We start from the raw sequence: 17,235 nt of genomic DNA on the forward strand, positions 1-17,235 counted from the left end.
TGTTGCACTCCACACCACCACAGTTCAGACATGGCCATATGCAAATCAGTCTGACCCTGTGCCTCATGGGAACAGTCCAGCCCGAACTGCCAAGCCATGCCTTCCCTGGACCTGAAACAAGCTTCCGAGGACCGGTTTCTGGCATTCCAGCCGTCTTCAGCCCGGCTTGCTTGAATCCAGTGGTGTGGAGAGCATGGGACTCACGTCTGAGCATACCCATCCCACTCAGGGTGACAAATGCAAAAACCACATTTGATGGACAGAATGCAGAACAATGTCATACATTCACCCCAGTACAGAGATCTGGGCCCAAATCCATCGTTTTTTTGTACTCCACACCACCACAGTTCAGACATGGCCATATGCAAATCAGTCTGACCCTGTGCCTCATGGGAACAGTCCAGCCCGAACTGCCAAGCCATGCCTTCCCTGGACCGGAAACAAGCTTCCAAGGACCGGTTTTTGGCATTCCAGCCGTCTTCAGCCCGGCTTGCCTGAATCCAGTGGTGTGGAGAGCATGGGACTCATGTCTGAGCATACCCATCCCACTCGGGGTGACAAATGCAAAAACCACAGTTGATGTCAGAATGCAGAACAATGTCATACATTCACCTCAGTACAGAGATCTGGGCCCAAATCCATCGTTTTTTTTGCACTCCACACCACCCAATTTCAGACATGGCAATATGCAAATCAGTCTGACCCTGTGCCTCATGGGTAACTGTTTGACCTTTACAAATACTGGATATACATTTATTTTTTTTACATCAGAGCCGCCACGCCCAGAAAGGACAAAGGAGACTGGGTACTGGTAAAGCAGAGACAGAAACGAAAGATGGACACCCCTTTTGCCGCTGATCCTTTAAAGGGGGTGGCGTGCAAGGGACATATGGTAACAGCACATCATCCTCAGAAGTTCATCACTCGGGACACATCACACTTTAAACACCTATCCCGACACTTGCCAGATCCTGAAATAATGTTGGAGGTGATCACGCCCTCATGTCCAGCTCCTGAGTATGAGCCTGTGCTGCCATTGACTGATAAGGATGGACATTGATCACCTCGGATCACCCGAGCTGGCCGAAAAGTGTGAGCTCCTCGCAGGCTAATAGAGAAGATGTGATTTTAAGTGATAGCTCCCACTTTTTATTTACCAAAGGGTGAGATGTAGCATATTGATGCTATACACACTAGGGCACTCGAGGTCCTGCACGAACTGTGAACAGGAACTACCTGATATGTTGGGGAGATGTCAGGGTGTGGTTCTAGGAAGTATGATGTGATGTGCAGTGTGTGAGTGAATTTTTGAGACTAAATATACACTTAACAACAGCTCCCATGTGTGGCATAGTCTTTTTGAATGCTCCAGGGTTGGGGAAGATGCTACCCAGAGGTTATTTAATGATTACACTCGAAGACTGAGATACAAATATACCCATGTTGTCAAACCCCTCTTGAGCCGTGTGCTGTCAAACCCATCTTTGACTCGCTTGGTTACACCTGTTTCCATACTTCCAGCCTTTACTTCCATACCTGGCTGTTAAGCCACACCCAGAATTGCTGTCAGTATGCTTCCTCATTCAATTTCCTCACCGCCTCAGTGGCGTCAGTGGGCAGCCATCCTATTATCGCTGCAACCAACATCTCAGAATCAGTGTCTGTGGTATCTCTCCCTTTTCTCCAATTTCCATGTATTTCTAACAGCCACATTGTTTATTATTCAGTACCTTGGTACAAACAGGTGGATGATTGATATGGTAAGCTACTTCCTTAAAGGAAATCCTCCCTTAATATTAAATATTCGCTATTAAATGAAAATACCAACTGGAAACAATTGCAAATAATAGATACTAAGGCCCTCACCTAGATGGGAACAGTGGCACTGTCTCGACCAAGGCCTAAAATTTGTCACCACCCTTACTTCTCCTTTCTAACCTCTAAAGTTAATTCCCCTCTATTAGAGAAGTCACCTGGTTATGTTGTAAAATGTGAGGGTGGTGGCAAACATCAGCTCGGTGGTGCAAGCACCGCCATGAGGATGTTGTTGTACTGCATCATGGCTGTGCATGGCCAACTAGAAGAAACTACATCTTGCAAAGCCACCAGAGCCCTGATACACAGCGTGGAAGTATTACTGGGGATTGCTGAGTGCTCTTGGTCAGAGGTGAAATGGAACTCTATCTATCGCTGTCCTGGCAGAACGTATTACACGAATCACCATCTTTCTTCCATACCAAGCCATGCAAACATTAGGTACAATATTCACCTGCCAGGTCATACATGTTGGGAGTTTAGTGGTTGGTTCGTGGGAGTGGAGAAACCACCATTTAATTGGCTCCAACCTTGCCTTTGCCTGCAGCTTGGTAAGGGCCAGTTGGGAGCCAGGTGGATGTAGTAAGTGGTACCTTGTCATGCTGAGGCTATTTCCTCGCTCCCCCAAGGTCTAAACAGGGTCTGATTACCAGTTGAGAGATCAGTCAGGCATGACCTAAACTTCTGAACAAGGCAGCTCAGAACATGTAATAAGTAGTGAATTCGTTTATCCACCGGGAAATGATTCTGAAAAACAAAACATGCAATTAGCTTTCAATTCTTAAACTTAAGTATACAAAGGAAATGAGATTCCATTCAGTCATATAATAATTTGCTACATCACAGTGCACTGTATACATCAGCATGCTTTCAAGAAAAGACGGGATGATTCCTCGTCATTTTCTAAAATGTAAATGTTCCTTACTAATCCCATAGTTAATACCACTCTGAAGAAGCCAGAAACATGTATATTGATCAGGATGAACCATATTCTGGAAGTAGTCGTAATGTTTCAACATGTACAATGGTCGGACTGCCAACTTGACTCTTACTGAAACGTGCATAGAGCTTGAAAAAGGATGACAAAATATTCTCTCTTCATTCCTAAAGATCTACTAGAATCTGATATTTCTGTCAGATGAGATCCAGTGCTTCTTTTCGTTAGCTCTTTAAAGATAGCAAGGATACAGGCATTGAAAGCTGAGGGCATGTTATGTCCATGACTCCTTCACATGTATTCTGTGTGTTCTGGTTCATATACCTGGTTAATCTGGAACATACCTTTATCTGCGCTGTTTCCTTTCCTTTGCACTATGTATGACTGAGAATTTTGGAGGCGGGTCAGGCAATTCTAGAGCTTGGTGTTCAAAGACCCAAACATTGCATTTTCTTTTTCATTTGTTAAATTGAAATATGCGCAATATATTACCCCCGCCGTGATTTCCGATCACCTAACTGCCCATTAGATGAACCTGTTCAAATCAATTCATCTATAAGACATGTCACGCCACACAGCCCTCATATGCACATTTACCTACACACGTTTGTACAGATAGTGTTACGAAGCTCAAAGTTTTACCTTTCGTTTTACGCTTTTTTGGGAGCAGGTTGAGCAGGAATCATATTCACGAATGTTTAATGAAATATCTGAGTTAAATGTTAACATTGTAAATGATGACGGTGTATTTTAATGTAGTATTGACATAGTGCTTCGTACCACTGGCTACGATCTGAAGCGCTTCACTGTGACATCTTGCATTTCACATCTTCGAACTGTTTTGCTAAGCCAGACCCCTTATGATATCTTAATAAGGATGTTTTCGAACATGTACTAAACACAAAGTTACACAAATTTATACTAAAGTACCATGATCGCTAAACAAAGTCGTCTACATTTTTGAACATCTGTTGCTCTTTTCGTCTTGTGGGAGAACAAAAATGCAAACGTACCCTCTGGCCATTAGGAACATACTGTGCTAGGCAATAATATGCAAACAGATGTACAATAAGAAACATACGGCTGGACAACTTTGGCTGGTGCCTCTTCCTCCCTCACAGGAAATGAATAGTTTTTGGCACTGCTTTCTTCACATTTATTTTTAATTCTCAGCATCAGTTTCGAATTGTTTTAAGAGAGAGGAACGATTGTAAATATAAAACAAATCTAAGATTTGTGTTCTTAAAAATTAATGCCATTTAATTTTTTCATCCGCAATTTTGAATTGTAATTTTTGTGTTGTAAACATGTTTCTGGATTAAACATTGGAAATTACAAATACACTACTGCTATTACAATTAGCGTTACAGACGTTTTTTACTAGTGCGTTCAAAGGAGTAAGTCTTGTTAGGTCTGATGAAATCAAGCAATAAACACGTTCGTGGCTAGATTTTCAAATCACTGATAAATGGTGAAAAACGAATGCGAAAATGTAAAAAATGCTATCCCGAATTTTAAAAAAAGCTAATGTAATTTTATTAAACTCAGTTCAAGCATCAGCACATACACTGATGCCATTCTCCTCCTGAATCAAAAATATTGTTTTAAATTGCAGTGTAGTTTGCAAATTCAGTAGTTTCTTGTCAAAAACGTTAAGAAACGGAATCACGAGCTTGATATTCTCTTTGATGTCAGTTATAAAACTTCTGTGACAAAACCTCCAAAGAACTGATAACAAAATTACCAAGATTGAAAATTAACTGAAGGAGAACACGAAAAACATCACACCAATGCACAACCTAACCACCACAGAAAAAAGACGCCAGTAACTATTATCAGTGCATACCTTCAATACCTTGTAACAAAAAGTTTCCACAATATTATTATCACAGCCAGGTCATCAGGATTGCCATTAGACCCAACATCTCCAAGAAGCTCCTTCACTCAACCTGTGCAAGAGAGGTAGCCAGATGCCTACTCAACAAGTCCCTGGAGTTAAGTTAATTCTCACCTGAACTCAAAACCTCCTACATCAAACCTCTCAACTAAATGAAAACTTTGGGCCATCTGATCCAGCAAACTGTTCACTTAACTCTAACTTTATCAAGCATTATGGCTTACTATCAGACCAACAGTCCAGATTCAAACCAGGCAGTGGGTGAGTCAGCCATCATATCCAAGATGATCTAAAACTTACAGTGGACTAAAATGGAGTAGCTGCCTTATTACTTCTGGATTTATCAGTTGCTTTTGACACTCTACACAACACTCTAAAGCAAAGACTTCACAATATCGGAATCAGTAAAAAAATTTAAATACAGATTGCTTCTTAACTCACATACAAAGTGTAGTCTATCTACCCCGTTTCACATAACCTCCTCAACACTGTGGCATTCCTCAGGGGTTCATAACCCTCTGTGATTTAACATCAACTTAATCCTTTACCAAATCTGATTAAATCATACAAACTCATATGTTTTAACTATGCAGATGACACCTAATTTGTTTCAAAAATTAGATAGCCCCTAAAACCTTTACAATTCAAACTCGACCACTGCCTTCATGCCATAAACACATAGATGGTGTGTAAATATCTAAAGCTCAATGCGGCTAAGACAGAAATTATAATATACAGACAATGACAACACTACCAGCCTACCGCCAAATGGCCTAAGGATCTTGAAGCCCCTCGGACAACATAGAGAGAATCCTGGGAGTTTATATGGATTCAGACCTATCCTTGATATTGCATGCTAACAACATCACAAAGAGTGCCATCTGCGCAATGAAAACACCATGTTGCATCTTCCCATACCTTGTATACCAACGTAAAATGCAAGCCATCCTCACACTCGTAATCTCCAAACTTGACTTTGCCAACAGCTTATACCTTGGCGCCCTTGTATCCATTATACGCAAAATACAACTTATCCAAAATGCTGCTGCAAGGCTTCTTCTACACCATCAACCAAGAGAATGCAGTACTCCAGTCCTGAATCGTTCCACTGTCTACCTATAGTGAGAAGGGCAATGTTCATTTCATTCTGCATTGCCCACCGAGCCTTCCAAGGTAAAAAGACACCTATACCTACATGTTAAATTCAAGCAATACACACCGAACAGAGCCCTGCCTTTCAGTCTTGCACCACTTATCAACATACCACCCTACCATACGAACTCCATAGGAGGCACTACTTTCTCACTGCAAGCCACCAAGCTCTGAAGCTCCCTATCAGACAGTATTAGAAGCACTCAGGACAATTTACACTTTTGAAGACAGTTGAAAATGTGGCTATTACCTAGTGAACTTTACCTCCAGCATCACAGTAACAGAACCCAGAAAAGTTGCTATCTCAAGTGCAATCCTCCACTTACATCCCAAGGAATTGCAATTCTACTGGTGCTGCTGGACTCTGCCATCTGAAAGGGCCCGATTCACAGAACTAACTTGTGAATACCGAAAGTCTTAAAGTTTGGATTTCTCTCAATTTAGGAGTAGTAAAGGTAAGACTCCTAACTTTACTTCTTCTAAACTGAGAAAAAATCCTACTTTAAGACTTATGTATTCACTGAAGGCATTCAGGAGTCCTAAAGTTAGGAGTCCTAACTTTACTACTCCTAAACAGTAATCCTGATGGAGCAGTGAGAAAGGGACTCATGTCTGAGTATACCCTGCCACACCTATGGTCCCCGGGAGCTTGTTTCCTTCCCAGTGTAAGAATTGGCTTTTGTAGTTTGGTTTGCCCTGTTCCCATCATGCACTGGGACAGGAACAGACTAATTTGCATACAGCCAGGTTCTGAAACTGGGATGGTGCAGTGAGCTAAAAAACGGTGTTGGATCTAGCCCTGATCTCTTGACTGGGTGAGAGCTTTCTGTTTAATTCAGAGACTCTGTCCCTCACCACCCCTTGTTGTAAATATTTTTGTCCACCCTAAGCGTGGAAGGGTATTCTCAGATGTGAGACCCTTGCTCATTGCACCATCAGGATTCAAGCAAACCGGGCCGAAGACGGCTGTAATGCCAGAAACCGGTCCCCGGGAGCTTGTTTCCTTCCCAGTGTAAGAATTGGCTTTTGTAGTTTGGTTTGCCCTGTTCCCATCATGCACTGGGACAGGAACAGACTAATTTGCATACAGCCAGGTTCTGAAACTGGGATGGTGCAGTGAGCTAAAAAGCGGTGTTGGATCTAGCCCTGATCTCTTGACTGGGTGAGAGCTTTCTGTTTAATTCAGAGACTCTGTCCCTCACCACCCCTTGTTGTAAATCTTTCATAAGCTAAAGCAGTTGCTGGACCAGATTGAAAGTGCCTGAGATGCAAGAGCCTGTCTGTGAAAAGAAGTGACTCTTAGTCGGAGAAGCAATTATAGACGGGGTGGTATGGGAAGGTGCCTTATATACATCACTGTATTTCTGACACTGAGATTCGTTAATTAATGTAGCTAGTTCCTAGAGAGTCAGGTTTGCATGAAGGACCATAACCTGAAGCAGTGTTAGTTTGCACAGTCAGCTCCATTTAATTTTAAAAACAATAAGATATATATGTTATGCATTCGCGAGTCTGATGTGTGATGAAGGCGACAATTTAATAGTCATATTTTTTGATGAGCTGTTCATTTTATTTTAAAAAGAGAGACATTTGATCCTGAGCCTGGTCAGAATTGTGAGAAGGAACAAATATCTATAAAGCTCAAAACTCCATCTTGGATTGTTAGATAGTATTAAAAGCATGTGTGAGTCAGTGTTTTATTTGTAAAATAATGAGTGCTGGTGCCCAAAGCTGTGCTCAAAAGTCTGTAGCCCAGTTGCGGCTGGCATGACTCGCTTGGGAGGTTCACGCGGGTGTTCTCGTGGGGGGGGGGGGGTCCCACGCCATCTCAGTTCCTGGCCGGGTCCCGCGTTTTCTTGCTCTCCTGACTCCAGCAGGAACAGGAAGCAGGCAGCCTCCCCTCCCCTCACCTAAGCCAATCACAACGCTGCAATCACAACGCTGCAAAGGCAGCGTTGTGATTGGTGGGGACGCCAACTAGCGAGGCGTCTATGGGGAGGACCTTTTGTCCATGTAGACTGCATGCAGCCTACATGGAGAAAAGGGTGAGTGTGCATGACTGATTTGGTCACCCCCAGATGACCGACCAAAAAGTTAGGGCCCGCAGCATTGGGCAAGCCACTCCTCCCCTGCCCTCAAGCAGACCCGCCCACCGACCCACCCCCCAACCAAACCCTTCTGCTTTCTCGCCTTGCGAGAAGCAGAATAAAAAAATGGTAGTTTTACCATTTTATGTGCCTGCTTCTCGCACTGCGAAAACAGTGGAGCAATGCTCCTTGGCCCTAATGGAGGAACCACACCTGCTGTAGCCTCTCTCTTAAATGTTAGTACACTGAATACTATGACTATGTAATCTTCAATCTACCACAGGCCTCTTTAATCCACTACCAGACACCCCCTTACCCATTATCTCACCCTCGCAGATTCCTCCTTTCTCTCCTTCTGTTGGTTTTTCCGTTTTTCTCTTCCTCCTATCCCCTTTGTGTATTTTTCCCCACTCTTGCATTCGGAAGATGTCTTATCAGGAAAAATAAGTGCCTGTCCCCAAAAATGACTGTCACAGCTCCAATCAACAGGGCAAATCAACATCAGAAATTCCCTTACACCAGCAACGGAGACACGCTGCAGGCAAGGTGAAGACATATGCCCTGTAACTAACAACTATTGATATTGATTACATCACTACATTTTCTGCAAGAGCACAAGCAGGATTCAGAGATGAGCTTATTTGAGAGATGGGCTCCCCAGGTAACAAAGTTAACAGTTTCGAATGGGAAAGCTGTTGTGCAATATTTTATCTCAGTTGCCAGCGTGCATTTCCCTTCTCCTAGATGACTGGTACATCCATTTTTGCAGAGTTATCACGAGAACAAACCATGGCAGTTCTGGGTAACAACAGACAAGCATCAATGTTTTTAATTTCACAACCTCGTCATCTTTCTCTGTTCTACTGTGCAACCATTTACTCTGTCAAACAAACTCAGGGGCATATTACCGAGCATAAGGGATAATTATTACTATGCTTGGTTAGCGGCTATTATTTTAACGCCGTGCATCGCCTATTTTTATTACTTAGGAGCCTTGCTATTATCAAGGTTTATCTCCTAAGCGATAAAAATCTGCCGAAATGCATGAATATCACTGAAAAGTCAGCGATATTCATGCATTAGCGAGCTAATGCTCTTAGCCATGTTATCCACCTACCATTGGATAACATGGCTAAGAACTGCTCTGGCCAGGGGTTAGCTTTTGGAGATATTCGCGCTTAGCGCAAATATTTCCAAAAGTTGGTAATAGGAGATAGCGATGTTAGCGACTGTTTCCAGTCGCTAACATCTTGGCACACCCACTTTGCATGTCATTAGCGATAATTATCGCTGACATGCAACGTGGGCCCCAAGATGATCGCTATCTCCTACTAGCTGTCGCTAACTGGTGTTAGCGACAGTTAGGTAATAGGGCGATAAAATTATCGCCACTTTAGCGGGAAAAATTCCCGCTAAAGCGGCGATAAGGCCCTTGGTAATATGCCCCTCAATGTTTATCAAATTAAACACTTCCATCCCTTCTCCATAATCTTCACTTTCTAATGTACCATCTTCAAATTCATTCTATCGTCATCTTAAGCCATTAAGCGATAGACTGACAAAGTTCCCTTGTCTCTAGTAATACCTTTGTAGAGGCAATAAAGATTCAGATGAGATTTCAATCATTGAAGGACTACGGCAATGATTAAGACAACATTCAATACTTTCATTCTCCAAAATCCAAATATATTCTTCTCATTGCAGACCGGAGATCTCACCACTCACCGTCAAATGTATGTACGTTTTTAATACTTTGTGTACATTCCTAATTAGTTTGTAAACTCTACAGAAGCGCCAGGAATACGTTCACAGCATTCAGCATCAAAAAAGCCATAATGCTGCCCTTAGCCACTAGAAAGCCCAGGGCTGTCTTATTCTGTGAAATCACTGTACATTTGGTCACTAATCTAGTAGTTATAAATTCAAGAGCATTCACAATTGAATTAGCCCTTTCACCCAGCGATCTAAAATGTGCCTTGTTGCACCATATTTACAAAGTGACGCATCTCAGTAGATGCGTCACTTTGTAAACCCCTGCATCCCATTATAGCTGCGCCAGGTATAATGTATGCTAGGGGGGCGTATTGACGCAAGGAAGGGTCGTAAAAGTGACGCAGTGAAATCTATGAGATTTCACTGCGTCACTTTTAGGACTTTCAGGCGTAAGACTGACGCAGGCCCTTTCACATGGGGATTGCCCCATGTGAAAGGACGCATTGCTGGAGTTGCGTCACTTTTGTGACACACTCCAGCAATGCGTCACTTTTGCGCTTACAGATACGTCAGAAATACTGATGTATCTGTAACTCCTTGCGACATGATGCGTCATACATTAAATATGACGCATTAGGAATGTCGCAAGGAGTGTGCACTGAGAAGTGACGCATCGCTGCTTTCACGCAGCGATGCGTCATTTCTCATAAATGAGGCCCCATGTTTGGGTATAGTTACATGGCACCCATTGCGTCCCGAGAAAATTACGCACTGTCCTTCCTTCCAAACCAGTCCTTGGGCTGGATGACTAGCAAGGGGCAAAATCATTTAAAGATGTAGAGGCACATTCAGATCCTTAAGAGTGATATGAGTAATGTAAATATTGCATGCAGGAATAAAGTGCCTATGCAAGTGAAGCACATTGTTTCAGTCCTTTTGAAAATAATTGGGCTAATCTGTAGAGCCCCATTGGAGACAATGAGCAAATGGGAAAATGGCCTGCATGAAGAAAGGTTTTTGCTTCTGTATCTTCTGATTCGGAATCTGCATGATATTATTGTCTTTGTAGACTACGCTCTTGTTTATGGAGAAGGAAATGGGCTCCATGCAGTAGCCTTCTTCAAGCCCACTGCCTGCCCTTGCCTGCCCTACCTGACTCAGTCATGTGATGAGCCATCCAGACAGGCTTGCTGCGAAAAGGGTCCATCATCCCCAGTGGATGATCAGGCCATTGGGAGGCTTTCCACTACTGGAGTTGCAAGTCATAGCCATGAGCAAAAGGAGGGTCTAAATCTTTAACACATCTCCATGGTGTGCTTGCAGGAGCAGGAACTCTTTGGTCAGCAGCTATGACTTTTTTTTTCTTGGCTCTTTAGTTGGCTTGCAATGTGTTGTGTGGATCCAGGCAGTTAGTCTTCAGAAATTGATGGCAGTGTTGCTGTAGAGAAGCATGTGAAATAAACCTTGTCACCTGAAGTGCTAACTTTTGCTGATGTACCTTCTAAGGAATCAAATTGTCTGCCTGTATATCGTGACAAACTTCATCATGCTGGTGAACAAGACTTGAACTGGAAAATGGAAGCTATTGAAGGCGTTATTTGTACTATTCTAAAGTTGTATCACCTGTAAGGTGCAGATCAAGAAAAGATGGAGATGTTTGAGGAGTGAAAGGGAGATTCATAGGTCCGCCCATGCTTTTTCATGTCAGCCAATGTTTGACTTTTTGTTAGGAATGACTGTCATCAAAAACAGGTACAGGTAGGGTGTCAGCCCACTTAAGTTTGTTTTTTCACTTATTGTAAATATTTTTTTTAACATCCTATTAAATCATTGTACCTTTCCTAAGGACTCATGGGGATAGGAACAGTAGAAATATTGATGGGTCTTTATTTCTTTGGACAGTTTCTGGACTACTGACGACACAAAATGAGTTCCACTGTCATGTCTGATCCTAAGTGGAATACCAAACCTGTGATCAGTTCTTTGGACATGGTGATAGCATCAGGCTGGACACTGGAATAGGCTTCCACCCAACCAGAGAACATGCAAACCAAAACTAAAACCAAAATCAAAACATAGACATAAGATCAACATTATGGCATTTAAATTAAACCTATGTGGGCATGCACAAAAGTACCTAACAGGGTAAGATGGACATCTCGGATAGTCTTGATCCCTTTACCAACTTTGCAAATTGCACATTAATGACATTATTGCTTAGCAATGGAGGGAAAATGTGGTGCACAGTTGCTTCTGCATGTGACAAGGTTTATGCCATTCCAACTGATTTGCCACACCATGATAAAAATTGGGTAAGAGCATCCTAGGAGCAAAAATTTGACAATTTTTGTCTTGCCAATCCAGATGTCAAACAAACCAACAACATGACCAGATCATCTTTCCTGTTCTCTGCTACTCTACCGCATTTGGCCGCCATAAGTGTGGCAGGGTATGCTCAGACGTGAGTCACTTGCTCACTTTGCAACTGGATTCAAACAAGCCGGGCTGAAGACGGCTGGAATGACAGAAACTGGTCCTTGGAAGCTTGTTTCCGGTCCAGGGAAGAAATGGCTTGGCAGTTCGGGCTAGACTGTTCCCATGAGGCACAGGGTCAGACTGATTTGCATATAGCCATGTCTGAACTGGGTTGGCAGAGTGGGCTAAAGAACGGTGATGGATTAAACCCAGACCTTTTGACTGGGTGTGAGTGTTTGATTGATTCAGATGCTCCGTCCAACACCACCCCCTTTTGTACCGCTTTTGGCCATCATAAGTGTGGCAGGGTATGCTCAGACGTGAGTCCCTTGCTCACTTTGCCACTGGATACAAGGAAGCCAGGCTGAAGACGGCTGGAATGCAAGAAACCGGTCCTTGGAAGCTTGTTTCCGGTCCAGGGAAGAAATGGCTTGGCAGTTCGGGCTGGACTGTTCCCATGAGGCACAGGGTCACACTGATTTACATATAGCTATGTCTGAACTGGGGTGGCAGAGTGGGCTAAAGAACGGTGATGGATTAAACCCAGATCTTTTGACTGGGTGTGATTGTTTGATTGATTCAGATGCTCCGTCCATCACTACCCCCTTTTGTACCGCTTTTGGCCACCATAAGTGTGGCAGGGTATGCTCAGACGTGAGTCCCTTGCTCACTTCGCCACTGGATTCAAGCAAGCCGGGATGAAGACGGCTGGAATGCCGGAAACCGGTCCTCGGAAGCTTGTTTCCTTTCCAGGGAAGAAATGGCTTGGCAGGTCGGGCTGGACTGTTCCCATGAGGCACAGGGTCAGACTGATTTGCATATAGCCATGTCTGAACAGGGGTGGCAGATTGGGCTAAAGAACGGTGATGGATTAAACCCAGATCTTTTGACTGGGTGTGAGTGTTTGATTGATTCAGATGCTCCGTCCATCACCACCCCCTTTTGTACTGCTTTTGGCCGCCATAAGTGTGGCAGGGTATGCTAAGACGTGAGTCCCTTGCTCACTTTGCCACTGGATTCATGCAAGCCGGGCTGAAGACGGCTGGAATGCCAGAAACCGGTCCTCGGAAGCTTGTTTCCGGTCCAGGGAAGAAATGGCTTGGCAGTTCGGGCTGGACTGTTCCCATGAGGCACCGGGTCAGACTGATTTGCATATAGCCATGTCTGAACTGGGGTGGCAGAGTGGGCTAAAGAACGGTGATGGATTAAACCCAGATCTTTTGACTGGGTGTGATTGTTTGATTGATTCAGATGCTCCGTCCATCACTACCCCCTTTTGTACCGCTTTTGGCCACCATAAGTGTGGCAGGGTATGCTCAGACGTGAGTCCCTTGCTCACTTCGCCACTGGATTCAAGCAAGCCGGGATGAAGACGGCTGGAATGCCGGAAACCGGTCCTCGGAAGCTTGTTTCCTTTCCAGGGAAGAAATGGCTTGGCAGGTCGGGCTGGACTGTTCCCATGAGGCACAGGGTCAGACTGATTTGCATATAGCCATGTCTGAACAGGGGTGGCAGATTGGGCTAAAGAACGGTGATGGATTAAACCCAGATCTTTTGACTGGGTGTGAGTGTTTGATTGATTCAGATGCTCCGTCCATCACCACCCCCTTTTGTACTGCTTTTGCCGCCATAAGTGTGGCAGGGTATGCTAAGACGTGAGTCCCTTGCTCACTTTGCCACTGGATTCATGCAAGCCGGGCTGAAGACGGCTGGAATGCCAGAAACCGGTCCTCGGAAGCTTGTTTCCGGTCCAGGGAAGAAATGGCTTGGCAGTTCGGGCTGGACTGTTCCCATGAGGCACCGGGTCAGACTGATTTGCATATAGCCATGTCTGAACTGGGGTGGCAGAGTGGGCTAAAGAACGGTGATGGATTAAACCCAGATCTTTTGACTGGGTGTGATTGTTTGATTGATTCAGATGCTCCGTCCATCACTACCCCCTTTTGTACCGCTTTTGGCCACCATAAGTGTGGCAGGGTATGCTCAGACGTGAGTCCCTTGCTCACTTCGCCACTGGATTCAAGCAAGCCGGGATGAAGACGGCTGGAATGCCGGAAACCGGTCCTCGGAAGCTTGTTTCCTTTCCAGGGAAGAAATGGCTTGGCAGGTCGGGCTGGACTGTTCCCATGAGGCACAGGGTCAGACTGATTTGCATATAGCCATGTCTGAACAGGGGTGGCAGATTGGGCTAAAGAACGGTGATGGATTAAACCCAGATCTTTTGACTGGGTGTGAGTGTTTGATTGATTCAGATGCTCCGTCCATCACCACCCCCTTTTGTACTGCTTTTGGCCGCCATAAGTGTGGCAGGGTATGCTAAGACGTGAGTCCCTTGCTCACTTTGCCACTGGATTCATGCAAGCCGGGCTGAAGACGGCTGGAATGCCAGAAACCGGTCCTCGGAAGCTTGTTTCCGGTCCAGGGAAGAAATGGCTTGGCAGTTCGGGCTGGACTGTTCCCATGAGGCACCGGGTCAGACTGATTTGCATATAGCCATGTCTGAACTGGGGTGGCAGAGTGGGCTAAAGAACGGTGATGGATTAAACCCAGATCTTTTGACTGGGTGTGAGTGTTTGATTGATTCAGATGCTCCGTCCATCACCACCCCCTTTTGTACCGCTTTTGGCCGCCATAAGTGTGGCAGGGTATGCTCAGACGTGAGTCCCTTGCTCACTTTGCCACAGGATTCAAGCAAGCCGGGCTGAAGACGGCTGGAATGCCAGAAACCGGTCCACGGAAGCTTGTTTCCGGTCCAGGGAAGAAATGGCTTGGCAGTTCGGGCTGGACTGTTCCCATGAGGCACAGGGTCAGACTAATTTGCATATAGCCATGTCTGAACTGGGGTGGCAGAGTGGGCTAAAGAACTATGATGGATTAAAACCAGATCTTTTGACTGGGTGTGAGTGTTTGATTGATTCAGATGCTCCGTCCACACTACCCCCTTTTGTACCGATTTTGGCCGCCATACGTGTGGCAGGGTATACTCAGACTTGAGTCCCTTGCTCACTTTGCCACTGGATTCAAGCAAGCCGGGCTGAAGACGGCTGGAATGTCAGAAACCGGTCCTCGGAAGCTTGTTTCCGGTCCAGAGAAGAAATGGCTTGGCAGTTCGGGCTGGACTGTTCCCATGAGGCACAGGGTCAGACTGATTTGCATATAGCCATGTCTGAACTGGGGTGGCAGAGTGGGCTAAAGAACGGTGATGGATTAAACCCAGATCTTTTGACTGGGTGTGAGTGTTTGATTGATTCAGATGCTCCGTCCATCACCACCCCCCTTTTGTACTGTTTTTATTTGGCAGCATGATTCTAAAACGTTGACATTGGTTGTGTAGCTTGAGATGTTTACTGGGTTACATCAGAATTGAAAGGTAGAGCAGGATTATTACAGATAGCATTTTTTCTATATATGTCATCTTGATAGAATTGAGAGGAAGCATACTTAGCAGTCACTATTTCTTCAAAAGGAGGATAATCGTTAATCATTCAATAGAATTGATGCTCCCAAAAAATGATGAGCTCAAAATCTTTTCAAAATCTTGCTTTATTGATTCCATATTTGAATTTAGACAAAACGATCCTCTAATAAAACACCTCCAACTTACACCTCTTTTTCAAGGCAAGGTTTCTGTTTAAAATTACCATCACTTTATTTTCTGAGCTTTGTTAAATCCTTCACTCCCCATTTTCTTAATAATTATTTCTGTTCCCCAGTTGTGTTGTGTTCGCCACCTTGTCGGTGCGCCGGGACGCTCCTTCGCTGGAGCAGCCGTGCGCAATACAAATAGCACTAACATAACATAACATAACATAACATAACATAACATAACATAACTTGCAGTGTCTCAACTTTATGGGAATTTGGGGAAATGTTTCGTGATGGCCCACTGTTCAGGACACAAATGATGCCATAGTGAAATGGGTGAGTTATAAGGTTGAGACGCTGGAATTAGAGGCAGATTACAATTTAAAAACATAATCCTTGCTTTGAAAAAAAGGTGTAATCTCGAAACACATGTTGGGAGTGTTCTATTAGAAGATTGTTTTGTCCTAACTCAGATATATATATAAATATTAACCCATAAAATAACTCGGTTCACAATAGCAGAAGAGTGGAAGGAGATAGATTGACAAGAGGACATGCCCCTGTTTTAACATCAGATGAGTCTTATTCCTTTGCCAAAGCCAGTCCAGCTACTCCTCATAGGCAAAATTTAGCAATGCAGATAGATGTTAATGATGGCAGAACAGAGATGAAGTCAAGGTCCTCCCCCTTTGAACACTCTGTTCAAGGGAGGGACCCCAGGCATTAAGATACTATACTGGAATGTTGCAGGCCTCAAATCCAAAGTGAATGATCTGGGGCGAATTTATAGATGAGCACAATTTTTGCGTGTTTCAAGAAACCTGGGCCCTGAAGCCAGTGCATGGATCAGATTACATAAAATAGAGCATAGAAGCAACTCCATTGTTAGCCACTAAAGTAAGACAGCTCAAGCATAAATCTATTGACCTGTTGGGGATTGATATTAATTTGGTGACTGGTGCCGTTGCAATTAGAGTAATAAATATATACAATCGTCTCACAAGCTCCTACAGTGAGTCACCAACGGTACTGGCCTTTGATGAGCTCTTAAAGAAATTTGATAATAGCAATGACCTAACCCTGCAGGCGATTTTAATGCGACTTCTGAACACATAGAAGTAGTTCAAAGCCTCATAAAGGAAGAAAGTGAGGAAAAAGTCATTGCTTGCCTGATAACCCTGCCCCTAAAAAGAAGGTCAAAGGTGCTGATGGAAGCTGCATTTCAAATGTTGTCACAGGGGCTACATGTGTGTAATGGTCACATGCCATCTGATCTAAGGGCTAGCCATACTTTCAAGAGAGCACAAATTATGAGCAGGATTGATTATATCCTCACTTAATCTTGAGTTGTTACCCAACCTTCATGATATGAAGGTCATAGACAGACAGGATAGAGATCACAATTCACCATCATTAGAACTGGGAAACATTCCCTTACAGAATTCCAGCTACAAGTCCCAGACAAAGAATGCTTCAATCTCTTACTATAATAACAAGAGGCGGGTCAAATGGCCTACTATTCATTCCTATGAGAATACATTGGCTCACTGTGACGTGGTAGTATGAAGGGACCG

This window comes from Lissotriton vulgaris, chromosome 8 (assembly GCF_964263255.1).
Source record: "Lissotriton vulgaris chromosome 8, aLisVul1.2, whole genome shotgun sequence".
Classification (NCBI taxonomy): domain Eukaryota; kingdom Metazoa; phylum Chordata; class Amphibia; order Caudata; family Salamandridae; genus Lissotriton; species Lissotriton vulgaris.